This window comes from Leuciscus leuciscus (genome assembly GCF_965113295.1).
Source record: "Leuciscus leuciscus genome assembly, chromosome: 9".
Classification (NCBI taxonomy): domain Eukaryota; kingdom Metazoa; phylum Chordata; class Actinopteri; order Cypriniformes; family Leuciscidae; genus Leuciscus; species Leuciscus leuciscus.
The window spans coordinates 28914088-28930923 of record NC_138733.1 but is presented as its reverse complement, the minus strand read 5'-3'; the positions used below and the strand labels follow the sequence as shown (position 1 = coordinate 28930923).

Sequence of the window (16836 nt, the reverse complement as noted above, 5' to 3'; positions counted from 1 at the left end):
AGTAGTAGATTTTTAACCTAGGGCCATGAAAAGAAATAGTGTCATGTAAAAGGTGTTAAAAGCTAAACTTTTTATAGTATTCTATTGTTGCGGGCCAAACATTGAATAGAAAGGATGTATTAGGCTACTTTATGTATTAAAGTATAACATAGTTGCAAGGTTGTGAATGCATTTGTCGAGTAATTTTTGACGAATTCTCCCCCAAACCACGCCCCCACCCCTTAACCACGCCTCCCCCAAAATCACGCCCCGCCCATCAACCACGCCCCCGTCCTGTTTTCTGAAAACTAAAATATGGTCACCCTAGTCTAAATAGTATAATATTCACCATATATCTAGCAACAGTTCAACTGCAATGTGAAGTTTATGCAACAATACCATAAACTAATAAGTAAGAATTTCTTACCTTACATCTTTCTTGTCTTCAAATCGCGTTCTTCTTCTTCTGATGTAAATCCAATGTAAGCTCAGACGTGTCTTCCAAACTCGACGAAAAGCAGAGACTTGTGAAGTGTTTTGGTGTTTTGTGTTTGAGGTAACGAGGGCGTTCGCGTCCCATGTGGAGATTTGCATGTGAATCACTTTTGTGCGAGTGGGTGTGTCGAATTAAAAAGTAATTAGCAAGCGTTTGAGATACTGGACATCCTGTTGGTTTTATACAAATTACTTAAACAGAGAATATTTGTTTTCAGTTTGAATCCGATCATTTAAAAGTACACACTTAAATGTGTATAAAGGTATATGGCTCATAAATGTGTGAGAAGGATTCGCTGAGTTTTGTTTCAGTTTATAGATGTGCTCAAGAAAAAAAAGTTCACCGCGACGGAGAGGCAGAACGCACACCCTGTTTATTTTCTTTATTTTACAAAAGCACAATGTTTTGATTTGATTGTAAGTGGACACATACAAAAGTAGAAATATCACAGATTATTTTTTTATATTTCTTTTTTCTGTATAACCATAAATGACGGAGTAATTTAAGTTTATGTTGCTGCTATGTGAAAAAAATCCAGCAAAACGCGTCGGCGCGTTTCTCGACCTCAGAGGGTTAACCCCCCTTTTAATTACCTTCCATTCGAAATGGTCTTCTCTTTCTATTTTCATATTCAGATTGTAGCCATGTTTTAACAGCATTCATGGCTCATGCACCCAGGGGAATTTACTTCAGATCTAAACACTCCGATCTTGCCATGGTCTTTCTTTTTCTGATTCACGTTCTCACCTAATTTCTTTACTCTTTCTTAAGCACTCCAAATGACTCAAGTTCTGGTATCACATTAACAATTTCTAAAATTAGCAATACATTTTGTCCCTTCTATCTATGATTAAATTCCTAAAATCCGCCCTAGATTCTCAGATCACTCCCCCTATTTTCCTACCTAACGAAGCATCGCTCTCTAAAGTCTGGTTCAGGACTCATCTTAGTTTCTGTCCTCAAAAGCTACAGCTGTCTCCCTTCCAGCATACCGGTCATTCCTGCAGGATTGGGGCAGCCACTACAGCAGCCGAATGTGGCATTTCTACTTCAGCTATCAAGATTGTGGCATTTCTACTTCAGCTATCAAGATGCTGGGCAAATGGTTTTCCTCTGCATTCAAGTCTTATTTAAGAAATGATTCTAAAATCATTCTGGAAGCTCAGCAAGCTCTTCAGTAACGATTCAGGTAAATCCTCATGCAAATACTGGTGGTGGTGTCATGTTTCAATTAATCTGCGCTGAAGCTCTAGCTCGCATCACCCGAAAAGCGGATAATGTGGTCTGTCTCCATGTGGCTATTGCAGCCTCGTTTCGTGTGGCCTGTGTGGTCTTGTCTCTCGTCTGTGTGTGTTCCATCAAGGCCTTGTGGCCATTTGTGGCCTTGTCCTGAGTGGCTATCATAGCTGTTTTCTGTGTGGTAGATTATGGCCGTGTCGCCTATTGTGGCCTTGTCCTTATGGCCCATCGTGGTCTTGTGGTCCATCGTGGCCTTGGTTTTGTGTGGCCTAGCGGCCTTTGTAACTAACTCTAAGGAAAGAGTAAATAAGTAATAATTACTTTTGAGTTTTATTTATTAGTCTCCTCTGTTAATGTAATGAGTCCTTTATTTCCGCCTCCATTGTGGAACGTTAATTTCGCATCTAGAAAGGTGGGACTGGTTAGTGAGACGCACACACGTAAAGAAAAGGGGAAAAATCTCATGTCTCTCTAAAAACACTCTGAAATCGTAAAGTTCTAAAGAAAAGGAGGGGATAATTAAGCACCTAGCTGGAACGGGAACAAGGTATTGTGTTTGGTTTGTTTAATGTTTATGTGCATTAATATGTAGGTTAATTTATTCGACTTGAAGAAGTGTTTAAATGTGTATCGCTTATGTCATGTGAAGTTATGTTAACATAAGCTTTTCAGCATTGTTAATACTGACTGAGGTAACGTCATAAAAGGGTTTTTATAAATGGCTATTTGTAATGTTGTTATATATATATACAATATATTGTTTAATGTGGCCTTTGGCTTATGTTTGGGTTCGTAAGAGCTAATTTTATGTTATTTATCTGTCCTGTAGCTCTTATGGTGTTTCAAGAAGAAAAAGGTGTAAGAAAATAAAGGCTTTTTGAAATATCAGTACGCTTCACCATTGTCTGGCTGGGGTTTTGCTACAGCCTTGTCTCGTGAAACTTTTCTTTTGTGTGGCATTAGTGGCCGTTGTGGCTCCTAAGCGGTCTCGTCTCTGTGGTCTCCCATGGCCGTGTGGCCTATTGTGGCTTTGTCCTGTGTGTGGCCCATCGTGGTCTGTGGTCCATCGAGGCCTTGGTTTTGTGTGGCTTAGTTTTGTGTGGCTTAGTTGCCTCGTCTTATAGGCTTTGTCTCTGTGTGGCATTAGCGGCCGTTGTGGCTCCTAAGCGGTCTCGTCTCTGTGGTCTCCCATGGCCATGTGGCCTACTGTGGCCTTGTCCTATATGCGGCCATCATGGCCTTGTGGTCCTTCGCGGCCTTGGTTTTATGTGGTCCAATGGCCGCGTGGCCTATTCTATTGTGGCCTGTCCTGTGTGTGGCCCATCGCGGTCTCGTGGCCATCATAGCCCTGCTTATATGTGGTCTATCATGGCCGTGTGGCCATTGTGGCTTGTCTGTGTGTGCCCACTGAGGTATGTTAGTCCATCGCGGCCTTGCTTATGTGTGGTCTATCACGGCCTTGTGGTCAAGCATGACCTTGTGTTTATGTGGTCTATCATGACCTGGCGCCTTAACGGCTTTTATGTGTGGCCCATCGTGGTCAACCGGTCCATCGTGGCCTCGTCTCTATGTGGTCATCACGACCTTGTGCTATTATGGCTTCTATGTGTGGTCCATAGGACCTTGTCTCTATGTTGTCTATTACTTATGTCCATGTGCGGCCCATCCTCGTGGCCCTGCTTTAATGAAGAAAAAAAAAAAAAAGAAGAAAAAATGTGCTTTTATCACGCTTATTTTTTTACTTTTTCTCTAGTTTCAGGAACTGCAGGATGCACGTGTTGTGGCAGTTTAATTCACTAAACAATCATCTTTGGCATAAGAGACAGTCTGGAATCAAATGATCATTAAAAAGTAATTTATTGTCTTGCAAGAGGCCCAATTGCCACACAGAGGTAGACAGTACAGTCTGTGAAACAAGTGCGACCAGGAGGGAGGGGCAGGCCAGTCTTTATACTCTGTTATTGTTATCTTCCAAGGTTCTTTAAACTCCAGAGATGGATAAGACACCACCAGTGATCCTATTATACTGAACTTTAGTTTAGCTTAACTTACAGCCTGCAAGTCCTAAATTGGACAGCCCTTTGACCTTAGGGGTCAGGGCTTCAGCCTTCAAAGCTCTCCCCCTCTTTCTCCTGCCTCACAGAAGTTCCACATCAATCATTATATCACATAGTCAGCAACACACATAGTAGTCAATCTAGTGTATGTTAATGAAAATCAAAGTAAGAATCTCCCATTACACACGACTGGTGGGTATATTTTCTTACACTTCTTTGGGGGTGGGCTCTGTCCGGGTGGAATTATTTCTCCACCTTTCTTTGGGGGTCAGCTGCGCCCCTGCCTTCGTCTTCAGGCAGGATATGCAGCCTCCGCTACCCTCGCATTGCGCGCTAAGGACGGGGCCTATGCCAAATAACTTTTTATGCTTGCTGGGCTGTTAATAAACATGCGCTTGTTATATCAATTTATCTCCCGAGTCTTTCTGGTAGAAATGAAAGCTTTAGCGTTAAGTTCTGCCAGGAAGACTCAATTAGCGCGTCATGTATTACCTCACTTATAACCAATCATGTGCTAACACTCGCAGTATAAAAGATTGGTACTTACATTTGTCTGAGTTCGCAGATGCTGACGCTGCCAATTACCTCCATCCTCCCCAACCACCACCAAGATGGTACCTTCCCCTTCATCCTCCCCACCACCACCAGGATGGTCCCTTCCTTTACCTCCAGAGGGTCGGCTGCGCCCCTGCCTTCGTCTTCAGGCAGGATATGCAGCTTCCGCTACCCTCGCATTGCGCGCTAACGATGGGGGCCTACGCCAAAGAACTTTTTATGCTTGCTGGGCTGTTAATAAACATGCGCTTGTTATATCAATTTATCTCCCGAGTCTTTCTGGTAGAAATATAATTTGTCTTGTGTATATCTTTGGTCTCATTAATCTATCATTTGTTCCCTGGCAAATCCTTTTGGCTGATGGCAAAGTGAAGTTTCATAACTTTATATATTTAGGCTATTTAACTTTAACGTTGTAGCCTGCTGTATGTTTGACTGAATGTTTGACTGAATCATTTGCTTCATTTCTTATTGTATAGCTTCTTATACCTTTTAGGCTACTTATACTGTTATAATGGCTATTATTGATCAATAAAATTTAAATGTAACAAAATTTGTTTATTTTATTGTCTAAACTATTTACTATTACTTCTCACGTTATCTTATATTTACTATTTGCATTGCACCGTAGTTGTACCATATCATATGTATTACCATAAATGATCCATCAGTTATCTTTGTTATTGCTAAAATCGGGTCAATGACAGAAAATGCTCTTTCCACAATAAGAAAACTATTTCATTTAATGTGAAATTTTTTTTATATCTCAGTATGGGGGTCTTCACAATTCTTATCCAAGAATAAAAAGCCAAATACATGACAAGCCTAGCTTTGACAATTCCTTATTAAAAAAATATTTTATAAGTCTAACTATTGAGATTTTAAATAACTAGAGATGGAACTTTTTGTACACCACATACAAACAACTGAAATCGGTTGATAAATGTAATTTTTTTGTTGTTTTTATCCAGAAAAACCGCAGCTCACCCGTTCACTTGCATTTGATTACAGCACAGTCTTGCCCTAGGGTGTCTATGTATTTATTATGTCTATGAGTGTCAATTATGTCAACTCGCTGTAGTCGAGTTGGTACTGGTACTGGTAACTTGCTCACATTCAAATAAAAAAAACAAAAAAAAAACCACCTATATGACACACCTTAACCCAACATGTGCCTGACAAAACCAGCTGGTATCATGCTTTGTGTATTACAGTGAAAGGATAACCATTAAAGTAATCCCCCACCCTCCACCCCACCCCAAAACACTCAGGTTGTTCCAAACCTGTATACATTTCTTTATACTGCTGAACACAAAGAAATATATTTTGAAGTCTGTAAACAGGCCGCTTTGGGCAGCCATTGACTTTGTAGGATTTTTTTTTTTTAAATACTATGAGAGTCAATGGCGGCCCGTTTACAACATTTCTTCAAAATATCTTCCTTTGTGTTCAGCAGTACAAAGAAATGTAAACAGGTTTGGAACAACCAGAGGGTGAAATTTTTGGGTGAACTATCCTTACGTGCAGGCCAGCTGACAGTCTTGCCTGGGCCCGGGACGAGATAATCTTAGATGGGCCATTAATATGCGCGAGGGAGAGAGTATTGCTTTGGCGGCCACCAAAAAAATGTCAGTGCAGGAAAACCGCTGACAAGGCTCATGAACATTGGCTGCGCTGTTTTTTACCTTGCTCTACGTTGACTTTACTAGTTCCAGCTTCACCGTCACCACCTTTTTAAAAATCTCCCAGGCCTCTATTTTCTTCTTCTCTTCTTCTCTTTTCTTTCCTTTTCTGAGCACCGGACTTGTGCTGACTGGATATTTTGAGCGTACTGAACTTCAAATCAAATGACAACATACAATTTTGATCAGTGGCCAAACCATTTTTGTTGGGTTTATTTATTTATTTTTACCACTATTTCAAGGACAATTAGGAAGAAACAAATAAAAAGCTTTTATGTAACTTCCACAAATAGGCTAATTTAAAATGTTTAAAAAAATTATTCCATAATTGAATGAGGGCCCAGTCCCTCCTTAAATGTACCCCGCCTGGAACAGCCTTACCTAAGCTAGTGCTTCTGGCGTTTGCCGCTGGCTCTGATGTCTCTAGTCTAGTGGTTAAACATGAAATATTATTTGTCTTGTGTATATCTTTGGTCTCATTAATCTATAATTTGTTCCCTGGCAAATCCTTTTGGCTGATGGCAAAGTGAAGTTTCATAACTTTATATATTTAGTAGGGGTGTAACGGTTCACAAAATTCACGGTTCGGTTCGATACGATACACTTGTGTCACGGTTCGGTTCGGTACGGTTCGGTACATTTTTGATACAGCAAAAAGAAAGAAATGCCAGAGAAATTATGCTTTTTTTTAATTCTTTTTTTATTAAAACTAACATCATAAAGTCTGATATTTGTTTTACTTTGAGCAATTCTAGAGCTATAATTGACTCTTCTTATGAGCATATAAAACAAAACAGCTCCTTGGAAAAAATTAAATGTTATATTGTAGTTGTTATAAACAAAGGTTTATTTTAGTTCATAACATTTGAGGGCAGCAATTGTATTCATAATGTCAAAATAAAACCGACGTAATGTTACTTGAAAGCATTATAGCCTACTATTCCTGCCAAACTTCCATGGCTGCAGACAGTTAACGTTAGTGTTAAATCAATGGTGAATGTTGCTGATCTGTGGACACTGGATAGTTAATTCATGGCACAATGTTTCTTCCTGGTTTCCACGTCAGCGCTGTTTGATCCGTTAATAACGGAGAAATGTGAATGTTTCTCACTAGATCTCGCAGCGATGTTATTACTTCTGTGGCGAATTCAAATGCTTTCTTTACTGGATCTCTTATTAGCGCTGTGTAGTAACAGTGTCAAATGATCACGATCGGATCGCGCTGCACTGGTCCAAACTGATAAACGGTCCTTCAACCACACAATAACGAGCAGTTTCGTTCCGCTTGCATTACGTTTGCCATTTGAGGTTGGGCAATGTTGTGGTCGCGCCGGCGTCTCTTACATTATGAGCGCGCTTGCCACGCGCAACGCGCCTACATTTGATATAATTAAATTTTGGTCGGCAGGAAAAATGGTCCAACGAACCGTTCGGTTTGAAAATGCGTACCGAAAACCGAACCGAAAGCCTCGTACTGAACGGTTCAATACGAATACGTGTATCGTTACACCCCTAATATTTAGGCTATTTAACTTTAACGTTGTAGCCTACTGTATGTTTGACTGAATGTTTGACTGAATCATTTGCTTCATTTCTTATTGTATATGTGCTGGAGTAGTTTTCTCTCCCTCCAGTAGGAGGCGTTGTAGTTGTTACAAGTGTTATGTTTAACCTTTACTAGCATGAGAGTTAGAGAAACAGCACATGTTGAAATATGGCTGACAGCAGAATCCACTTCTGACGTGATCTACATTCATCCTTCTTTGTTGTCTTACAGAAAGCATTGCTTGTGAGTATTTAATATGAGTCTTGAAGACAATATTCGTGAACATTTATGTTAAACAAGATTATATTTGATAGTTTTTAGTTTTGATGAATGTTAGCCAGACTTTGCATAAATACATGTGAACATACATTAGAATACAGTCTACATGCTGTTTATTCGTTTCTTTTTTTAGTTTCACTCTGTCGATAATTGAAGGATACGTCAATAAAAGGACATCACACCTGTCAATTGTTGAGGAGTTTATCTATCTGCATAGATGTGTCTGAGTCTAACAGTGAGGGCAGAATAGTGAAAAAGCACCTATCTACGCGACAACAAGTGGATGTTACATCAGCCTCAGCATAATCAACTATGTCTGAAGAAGGGAGAAAAAGCGCAGCGTCCGTCTGCTCCAAGAAATCGCGTCACTCCAAGAGCTCTAAAGGTTCAGTTAAATCATCTGCCAGTATAGCCGCTCTCAATGCTCGAGCTAAAGCTGAAGCAGCTCGTACAAGAGCAGAATTTGCAATAATGGAAATTGAAATGAAAGTTAAGAAAGCGGAGCTTAAAGTAGAAGAGGTGCGCCTGGATGCCACACTACAAGCACTACAACTCACTGGCGGCCTCAGAAAGTTCAGTGACAAGCCAGGTGACTATTGGGGATGGAAATCTTCTTTTAACAATGTTATTAGGGCTGGGACAACGCGTGGAGGTAATCGATGACGTCGACGCAAAAAATACGTCGACGCAAAATATGCGCGTCGATTCATCGACCTGTTTTCATTTCTCTAAAAAACGTTTGCAAATTACTTCACAGTGTGTACCTTATGTGCGCTGATACGCGATGGCCGGACCATCATTCTATCCAACGTTATATAATAACCAATCCAGGGGTTTTCCTGCATGGAATTTTTTTTGGTGGCTGCCAAAGCCTTATTTGATCGGTGAGTGATGTAGAATAGAATGACTGCTGCGCTTTACAGGGCGCATATAAGTACGAGAGAGAGAGCCCCGGCCGCGCGCGCGCGCACTCACCGTCTTCAAACAACACGAGCGCTGTCTTGCTCTCTCTCCCTCGTGCATATTAATCAAAATCATTAGACACAATAGAAAAAGGGCGGAAGACCAAAGTTTCACGTGGAGCATTCGGAGATTTTTTTTTCTCTTGAACTGCCAGGATAATCACACAAAGCTTGCCGTAGGCTACAGGTCCACTAATGACACGTCCGATTCGCGAACTAATGACTCATTTGAACCGATTCACTTTAATGAATGGTTAAAACAACTGATCTGTCCAACACTGAACTCACGAGACGTCTGAATCGGTGTATAACAAATCGGTAACACTTTACAATAATGTTCCATTTATTAAATTCTAGTTAAGTACTTTTTTTTTTATTAGTTTTTTTTTTTTTTTTAAGAAAAAGGTGAGTGGCAGAGTGTATTACTATACGTTGTTGTTATTTTTATGTGAATGAAGAATTAAAAGATGCACTTTTTTCAGTAAGCTAGGACTATGTGTTTTCAACATAAATGTTAAATTCTGTTGGTTCAGGAAGGACGCCATGACAGGCTGCTGGCTCCCACTGTTAATTTGTATTTATTTTTTGTTGGAAAAGCACTCTCTGTATTAGCTTAAAGCCCTCAAGTTTACATTGGTTACTGTATTCTTTCAATTGCTCTACAAGTATTTTGGGTGACCTTTTTATTTTTTTATTGAATGCTAGACATCAAGTTGTTATTTGCATCTGAAAGAAGAACTTTTTTTCAGTAAGCTAGGCCCTATGTGTTCAGTAAGCTTGTTTCAGTAAGCTATGTGTTTTCAAGGCTTTAAGGTTTTATTGAATGCTACCTCTGACTAAGAATGCATTACTATGCACTTGTATAGTCTTTTATTTTGGAATTTTAAGAGCAATAAACATATATTGCAATGTTAAGGAATTCATGTTTTTTTTCATTCAGATATGTAAATTAACATGTATAATTTGCTATTAGTCAATTAATGGGGATTGGGGAGATAATCGATAATCGAATCGAATTGAAATCGGACCGGGAAAATGAATCGTTAGATTAATCGATGCATCGAAAAAATTATCGCTAGATTAATCGTTTATCCCAGCCCTAAATGTTATTGATGATTTGAACCTGTCTGCTAGTGAAGAATTTGACTTGTTGATCAAATGGCTCGGAGCAGAGTCCGTTCAATATGCAAAACGTCTGAGAGCAGTGTATATTAACAGACCCTCTGAAGGATTGGGCAAAGTATGGGAAAGACTGGACGAGTGCTACGGCTCCCCTGAAGCCCTGGAGAAGGCGCTACTTGACAGACTTGAGCGTTTTCCGAGAATCTCCAACAAAGACCCATACCTCTTGAGAGAAATGAAAGCTTTAGCATAAGTTCTGCCGGGAAGACTCAATTACTACGTCACCTATTGCCTTCACTTCTATCCAATCATATTCTCATGCTCATGTATAAAAGCTCGGTACTTACACATGTTTGAGTTCGCAGATACTGAAGCGACGATTACCCCCATCCTCCCCACCACCACCAGGATGGTCCTGTCCATACCTCCCGGGGGGTCTGCTGCGCCCCTGCCTTCATCTTTAGGCAGGAATTGCAGATCCGATACTCTCGGATTATGCACTACGGACAGGGCCTACGCCAAATGACTTTGTAGATTATCAGCTTGCTGAGCTGTCAATAAATGTACGGTTTATTGAAATAATTCTCCCGAGTCTTTCTGGTAGAACTTCAGGATCTTCTCCTAGAGATAGAGGCTGCAAAGGACGAAGGCTATATCCCAGGCCTACTGTACCTCGACACTGCAAGGGGCATTCATCCTGTTGTGGAGAAGTTACCCTTCGGTTTGCAAAAAAAGTGGATGACGTATGGGTCTAAATACAAGGAGGAGCATTCTGTATCGTTTCCACTATTCTCAGCATTTGTCGCCTTCATTAGCAGGGAATCAAAAATGCGCAACAACCCAAGCTTTAAGCATTCAGTGCAACCCGGTCTTGTACCCACTAAGATGAGGTTTCAGGACAAGCAGAGTAAGAGAGAAGCAATCTCAGTCATCCGGACCGAAGTGGTCAGCACTGAGCCAAATCCAACTGCAGGAACAAACATCCATGACCCAAATAAAGAATGCCCAATCCACAAGAAACCTCACGCGCTTAAAAAATGCAGAGCGTTCAGAGAAATGCCTTTGGAGGAGCGTAAGGTCTATTTGAAGAGGAATCTGATATGTTTCTGATGTTGCGCATCCACTAATCATCAGGCAAAAATATGTAAAGCCGAGACCTTTTGTGCAGAATTTAACTCCAACTCACACATTACTGCTCTTCATCCTGGTCCTGCACCTTGGGCAACCACCACAGAGCCTGCTTCCGACAACGGCGGGGAGTGCAATATAGCTTTACCTACGGCCACATCTACATGTACGCAAGTCTGTTGGAGTGAAGTTGACTCATGTGGCAAGATCAGTCCTGTATTCATGTATCCACAGGGCTCCCCAGAGAAGAAACTCAAAACCTACGCTCTTTTGGACGACCAAAGCAACAGGTCACTTGCCAGATCTTCAATCTTCGATACATTTGGCATCACCAAAGGCTGCTTCCCGTACAAGCTGAGAACCTGTGCAGGCCTTGAGGAAGCTACGGGGAGGAGAGCATACAACTTCATCGTCGAATCTGTTGATAGCAAGTCACGCCTAAAGCTCCAAACACTTATCGAATGTGACATGCTGCCGGACAATCGCAATGAGATTCCTAGACCTGAAGCTGCTCGTAACCATTCCCACCTCCAAGACATTGCATCCGACATTCCAGATGTTGATCCTGACGCTAAGATCCTGCTTCTCATTGGTAGGGATGTTATTCAAGCACACAAAGTTCTTGACCAACGCAATGGACCTCCAAATGCACCCTTTGCTCAGAAGCTAGCTCTAGGATGGTAGATTTTTGGAAACATTTGCTTGGGTGGAGCTCACAAACCCGTACAGGCAAGCGTTTTCAATACGAACATTTTGGACAATGGTCACCCGAGTCACTTCCTTCCATGCAAGAACTTCATCCAAGTAAAGGAACGCATCATCCCACAAAGCCACAACAAGGTCAGTCTCCCTAACCATACTAAGAACACGTCCATCCTCAAAGGACGTCCATCTGAGAAACCGTGTTCCAACAAACAAGTTTGGATGAGAGACCTGGTTACTCTCAAGAAGAAATGGCCTTCCTGCTGATAATGAATAAGGAAGTCTATCAGGACAATACAAATAGTTGGGTTGCTCCGCTGCCCTTTCGTTCACCTAGACCACGCCTTTCCAACAACAAGCAGCAAGCCGTCCAGCGCCTAGCTTCAGTTCGTCATATGCTGAACAAACTTCCTCACATGAAAAGTCACTTCCAGGAATTTATGCAAACCCTTTTTGACAATGGCCATGCGGAAATAGCGCCACCCCTTACTGAACAAGAAGAGTGTTGGTACCTTCCCTTCTTTGGAGTGTATCACCCCCGCAAGCTGAACCAAATAAGGGTTGTCTTCGACTCTAGCGCGCGACATGAAGGAGTGTCCCTCAATGACGTCCTTCTTACCGGTTCGAATCTCAACAACAGCCTGCTGGGATTGCTCATGCAGCTCCGTGAAGAGAAGGTAGCTGTAACAGCTGATATTAACCCTCTGGGGTCGGCAAACGCGCCCCGTGTTTTGCTGGATTTTCTTCACATTGTAGCACAATAAACTTAAATTACTCCGTCATTTATGGTCATACAGAAAAAAAGAAATATAAAAAAAGAATCTGTGATATTTCTACTTTTGTATGTGTCCACTTACAATCAAATCAAAACATTGTGCTTTTGTAAAATAAAGAAAATAAACAGGGTGTGCGTTCTGCTTCTCCGTCGCGGTAAACTTTTTTTTTATACCTTTATAAACATTTAAGTGTGTACTTTTAAATGATCGGATTCAAACTGAAAACAAATATTCTCTGTTTAAGTAATTTGTATAAAACCAACAAGATGTCCGATACTGGAACGCTTGCTCATTATTTTTAATTTGACCACGCCCACTCGCGCAAAAGAGATTCACATGCAAATCTCCACATGGAACGCGGACGCGCTCGTTACCTCAAAAACAAAACACCAAAATACTTCACAAGTCTCTGCTTTTCGTCGAGTTTGAAAGACGCGCCGTGAGCTTACATTGGATTTACCTCAGAAGAAGAAGAACGCGATTTGAAGACAAGAAAGATGTAAGGTAAGAAATTCTTACTTATTAGTTTATGTTATTGTTGCATAAACTTCACATTGCAGTTGAACTGTTGCTAGATATATGGTGAATATTATAATATTTAGACCCGTGTTTACTTTTAAATACTGTTTGTGGATATCTGCTCAAACGTAGATATGTAGCCTATAATATGGTAACCATAATGTTTCATATTTTGGAGCATGCTGTGCGTTTGAATGTATCATATTTTGGAGCGTGATCGCGTTTGAAAAGCAAAACGCACCAAACATTAGGCTTTATGTTTTTACTATTATCTCATTTCATATCATCATAACGAATGGTAACATTTGAAGTAACATATGATAATCAATATATTTTTCTCTAGCGTAGTTGTTACTGAAATCTTTTGGAAGATTTATAGGCTGCTATAGGTTATTGTTATTATTATTTTATGCAGCACTGCGCATAGCCTATGCCTACAAGGCACAACAAACCTGGTGTTCATTATATTATATATTGTTGGAAACATTTGTGTGTGTGTGTGTATTCTGTGAATTTTAAAAAGCAATTTTAACCAGAAAAATAAAAAATGTATTCACAAAATCATGCAGGCCTAGTTTCTCTTGATACCAGTATGTTCACTTTTTTTCTTTTCTTTCAGGGACCAGATGCCACTGAGTCCTGCTGACTTCAACATTCACATGAGTCTCTGTATATGAACATGGTAAAGTGAAAATCAAACACCTTGGAAATGAAAGGTATGTACAATGTTTTTATGAATGGCACAAAGGTCTCTGTCTTTGGACCATTGTTTTCAATGTGCTCTTTTGTCATTTGTTGTGTATCTTTGGATTATATTGTGTTGTAAATAAATCTAAAAGCCATTCTTTTTTAAATCTCCTCATTCTTTGTGCAAGGTTGCTCAGAATGACAGGGCCTGATAGCTCCTAATAGGGCCGTTAGGGGAGGGTCTTTGTCTTTCTCATGTGTGAAAGACATACATATTAATGATGTGATCACACCTCCCGCATAATGTGACGACACCTTCTCACACAAAACACGTCTTAGAAATTTTAAATCAATATATTGTCTTATCTGAATGAGCAGTCAGGGTGATTTTCACATAGTTTTGGAGCAAATATTCTAGGCTACGTGATACAATTTTCAAAATTCTTGTGAAGAAATAATCAGTATGGGTTTCATGGCCTTATTTCAGTGACACATTTTTTTTGTATTTTCACAAACCACGCATAAATGTCATTATCTCAAAGCTACAAACTTTTACATACATGCTGCTGATATATTATTGTAGAAGAGTTTGTGCTAAATACAGTGTAATAAGACTTTAGCCATGACAATGTCACAAGTAACAGAAATAAGCACAAATGTCAGAGCATGTCAGACCACCTCCAGGGCCAGAAAACAGCTCAGACCCCAGAAGGTTAAGCAAATGTTCCATTGCTTTGAGGTCAGGGAGGACCATTGGAACTTTTTGCGTTTTCTCTGGCACCAGAATAACGACATGGAACAACCAATCGTGGAGTACCGAATGACGGTACACGTCTTCGGCAACAGCCCATCGCCTGCAGTAACAACCTATGGACTCAGAAGGGCATCAGAAGATCAAGAGAAAAGAGACAATACAACAAAACATCTTGTGGAACGCCATTTTTATGTCGATGACGGGCTTGTCTCCCTGCCATCAAGTACCGAGGCCATCTCTGTCATTCAAAAGGCTCAAGAAACCTTGGCCTCATCAAACTTGAGGCTGCATAAGATCGCCTCAAATGACATCACAGTAATGAAAGCATTCTCCAAGGAGGATCTTGCAAAGGGTCTGAAAGATCTCGACCTAGGAGCAGACAGTCCACCAATGCAAAGGAGTCTTGGAATAAGCTGGGACATTGCAACAGATGAGTTCACCTTCCAAGTGTCTACCGCTGAGAAGCCCTACACTCGTAGAGGGGTACTTTCCATCATTAACAGTTTGTATGACCCTCTAGGTTTCGCAGCTCCGGTCAGCATCAAAGGCAGGGCCCTTTTGAGAGAGCTTTCAACGGATGCAGGTGAATGGGACGACCCACTTCCAGAAAGAATGCAAGAAGAATGGAGTACATGTAAGGAATCCCTGAAGCATCTTGAACAAGTGTGAATACCAAGAATGTACACATCCATATCCTTCTGTGGTGCAGCCAAAATGGAGCTCTGTATATTCTGTGACGCGTCCACCAAAGCTATTGCTGCCGTAGCTTATGCAAAGGTCACAGATACAGAAGGCAAGAGCGAACTTGGATTTGTGTTTGGCAAAGCTAAACTTGCCCCACAACAAGAGATAACTATCCCGAGGCTGGAACTATGTGCAGCTGTTCTTGCCATCGAGATTGCAGACTTGATTTCAGAGGAGATCGTTGTTCCATTCCATTGTACAAGGTTCTTCTCAGACAGCAAGGTAGTACTTGGATACATACAAAATTAATCCAGAAGATTCTATGTCTACGTGTGTAACCGAGCTCAAATGATTAGAAAATCATCCAGTCCAGAACAATGGAACTACATGCAGACAGATTTAAACCCAGCCGATGTAGCTTCCAGGTCCATTCCAGCAAACACTCTGACGTCCAGCATGTTGCTCAAAGGACCAGATTTCCTGCTACGAGCGCACGCAAAAGAGACCAAGTGCTGTTTTGAGTTACTCAGTCCAGACTCTGACCCTGAGATTCTCCCTACGGTGATGGCCTTTGCAACTCGTCTCACAGACTCTTTCCTAGATCCAAGTCGCTTTGAGTCCTTCTCAACTTGGACATCACTGCTTGGAGCAATAGCAAGACTCGTTCATATCACCAGATGCTACAAGGGAAATGCTTATGGAAGCAAGTGTCAAGGTTGGCACATTTGCAAAAAGTATCACGCCAGAGGACAATGGGAAAGCAAAAAGCGTTATTCTGAGCTGTCTTCAACACAAGACTTATCCTTAAGTCTTTGCATGCATCGAAGCCCAGAAAGAGATACCAAAGCAAAATCCACTCAGAAACCTGTCGCCCTTCAAAGATGACGCTGACTGCCTTAGAGTTGGAGGTCGTCTTTCACAAGCCGACATGCAAAATGATGAAGCACATCCTTTCATCATCCCAGGAAAGCACCACGTGAGTACACTACTGGTACAGCATTATCACCAACAAGTACAGCATCAGGGACGCCATTTCACAGAGGGTGCTGTAAGAACAGCCGGATTATGGATTGTTGAAAGAAAACATTGCATCAGCTCCATCATTCACCACTGTGTCAAATGTCGCAAACTGAGATGGAACACAGAAACCCAAAAGATGTCCGACCTACCAATTGATCGCGTAACTGTCTGCCCACCATTTACTTACGTTGGCGTCGATGTCTTCGGACCCTGGACTATCAGTTCTCGTCGAACTCGTGGAGGTCTTGCCAACAGTAAGCACTGGGCCATCATTTTTACCTGCTTGGGTACCAGGGCCATCCATATCGAGGTAATCGAGTCAATGGAGTCATCCAGTTTCATCAACACCTTACGACGGTTCATCTCCATTCGTGGACCAGTAAAGCAACTCAGGTCTGATTGCGGAACCAACTTACTGGGTGCATGCAAGGAGCTTGGTATAACCTCAAACCAGTGTGATAACCCGGAGATACGAGATTTCTTGGACAAGAATGAATGCACATGGGTCTTTAACCCACCTCATGCCCCTTACATGGGAGGAAGTTGGGAGCGCATGATTGGAATTGTGAAGCGTATTCTCGACTCAATGTTAACTACCAACTCAATTCAGCTGCTGACCCATGAAGTTCTCGTTACCCTTCTTGCAGAA

The 16836-nt window shown here is 41.3% G+C and overlaps 3 long non-coding RNA genes across 4 annotated transcripts in view; all 3 read left to right on the top strand.

Moving 5' to 3' along the window:
- The window catches only part of LOC309505694, a 37243-nt gene extending 31367 nt beyond the window's left edge, over positions 1–5876 (top strand). Inside the window, exon 4 of one of the 2 annotated variants that reach the window (XR_014208549.1) lies at positions 4337–5876. This is a non-coding gene — a long non-coding RNA (uncharacterized lncRNA). Of the gene's footprint in view, positions 1–1462; positions 1989–4336 lie in introns of those variants that run through there. The other variant, XR_014208550.1, reaches the window with a different exon arrangement.
- Positions 1–16836, top strand: part of LOC309505700 — a 95249-nt gene that overhangs the window by 71925 nt on the left and 6488 nt on the right. The window lies entirely within an intron of this gene.
- On the top strand, positions 6000–9710 carry LOC309505696. The gene is made up of 2 exons (XR_014208554.1): positions 6000–6218; positions 6251–9710. It is a non-coding gene; the product is annotated as an uncharacterized lncRNA (long non-coding RNA).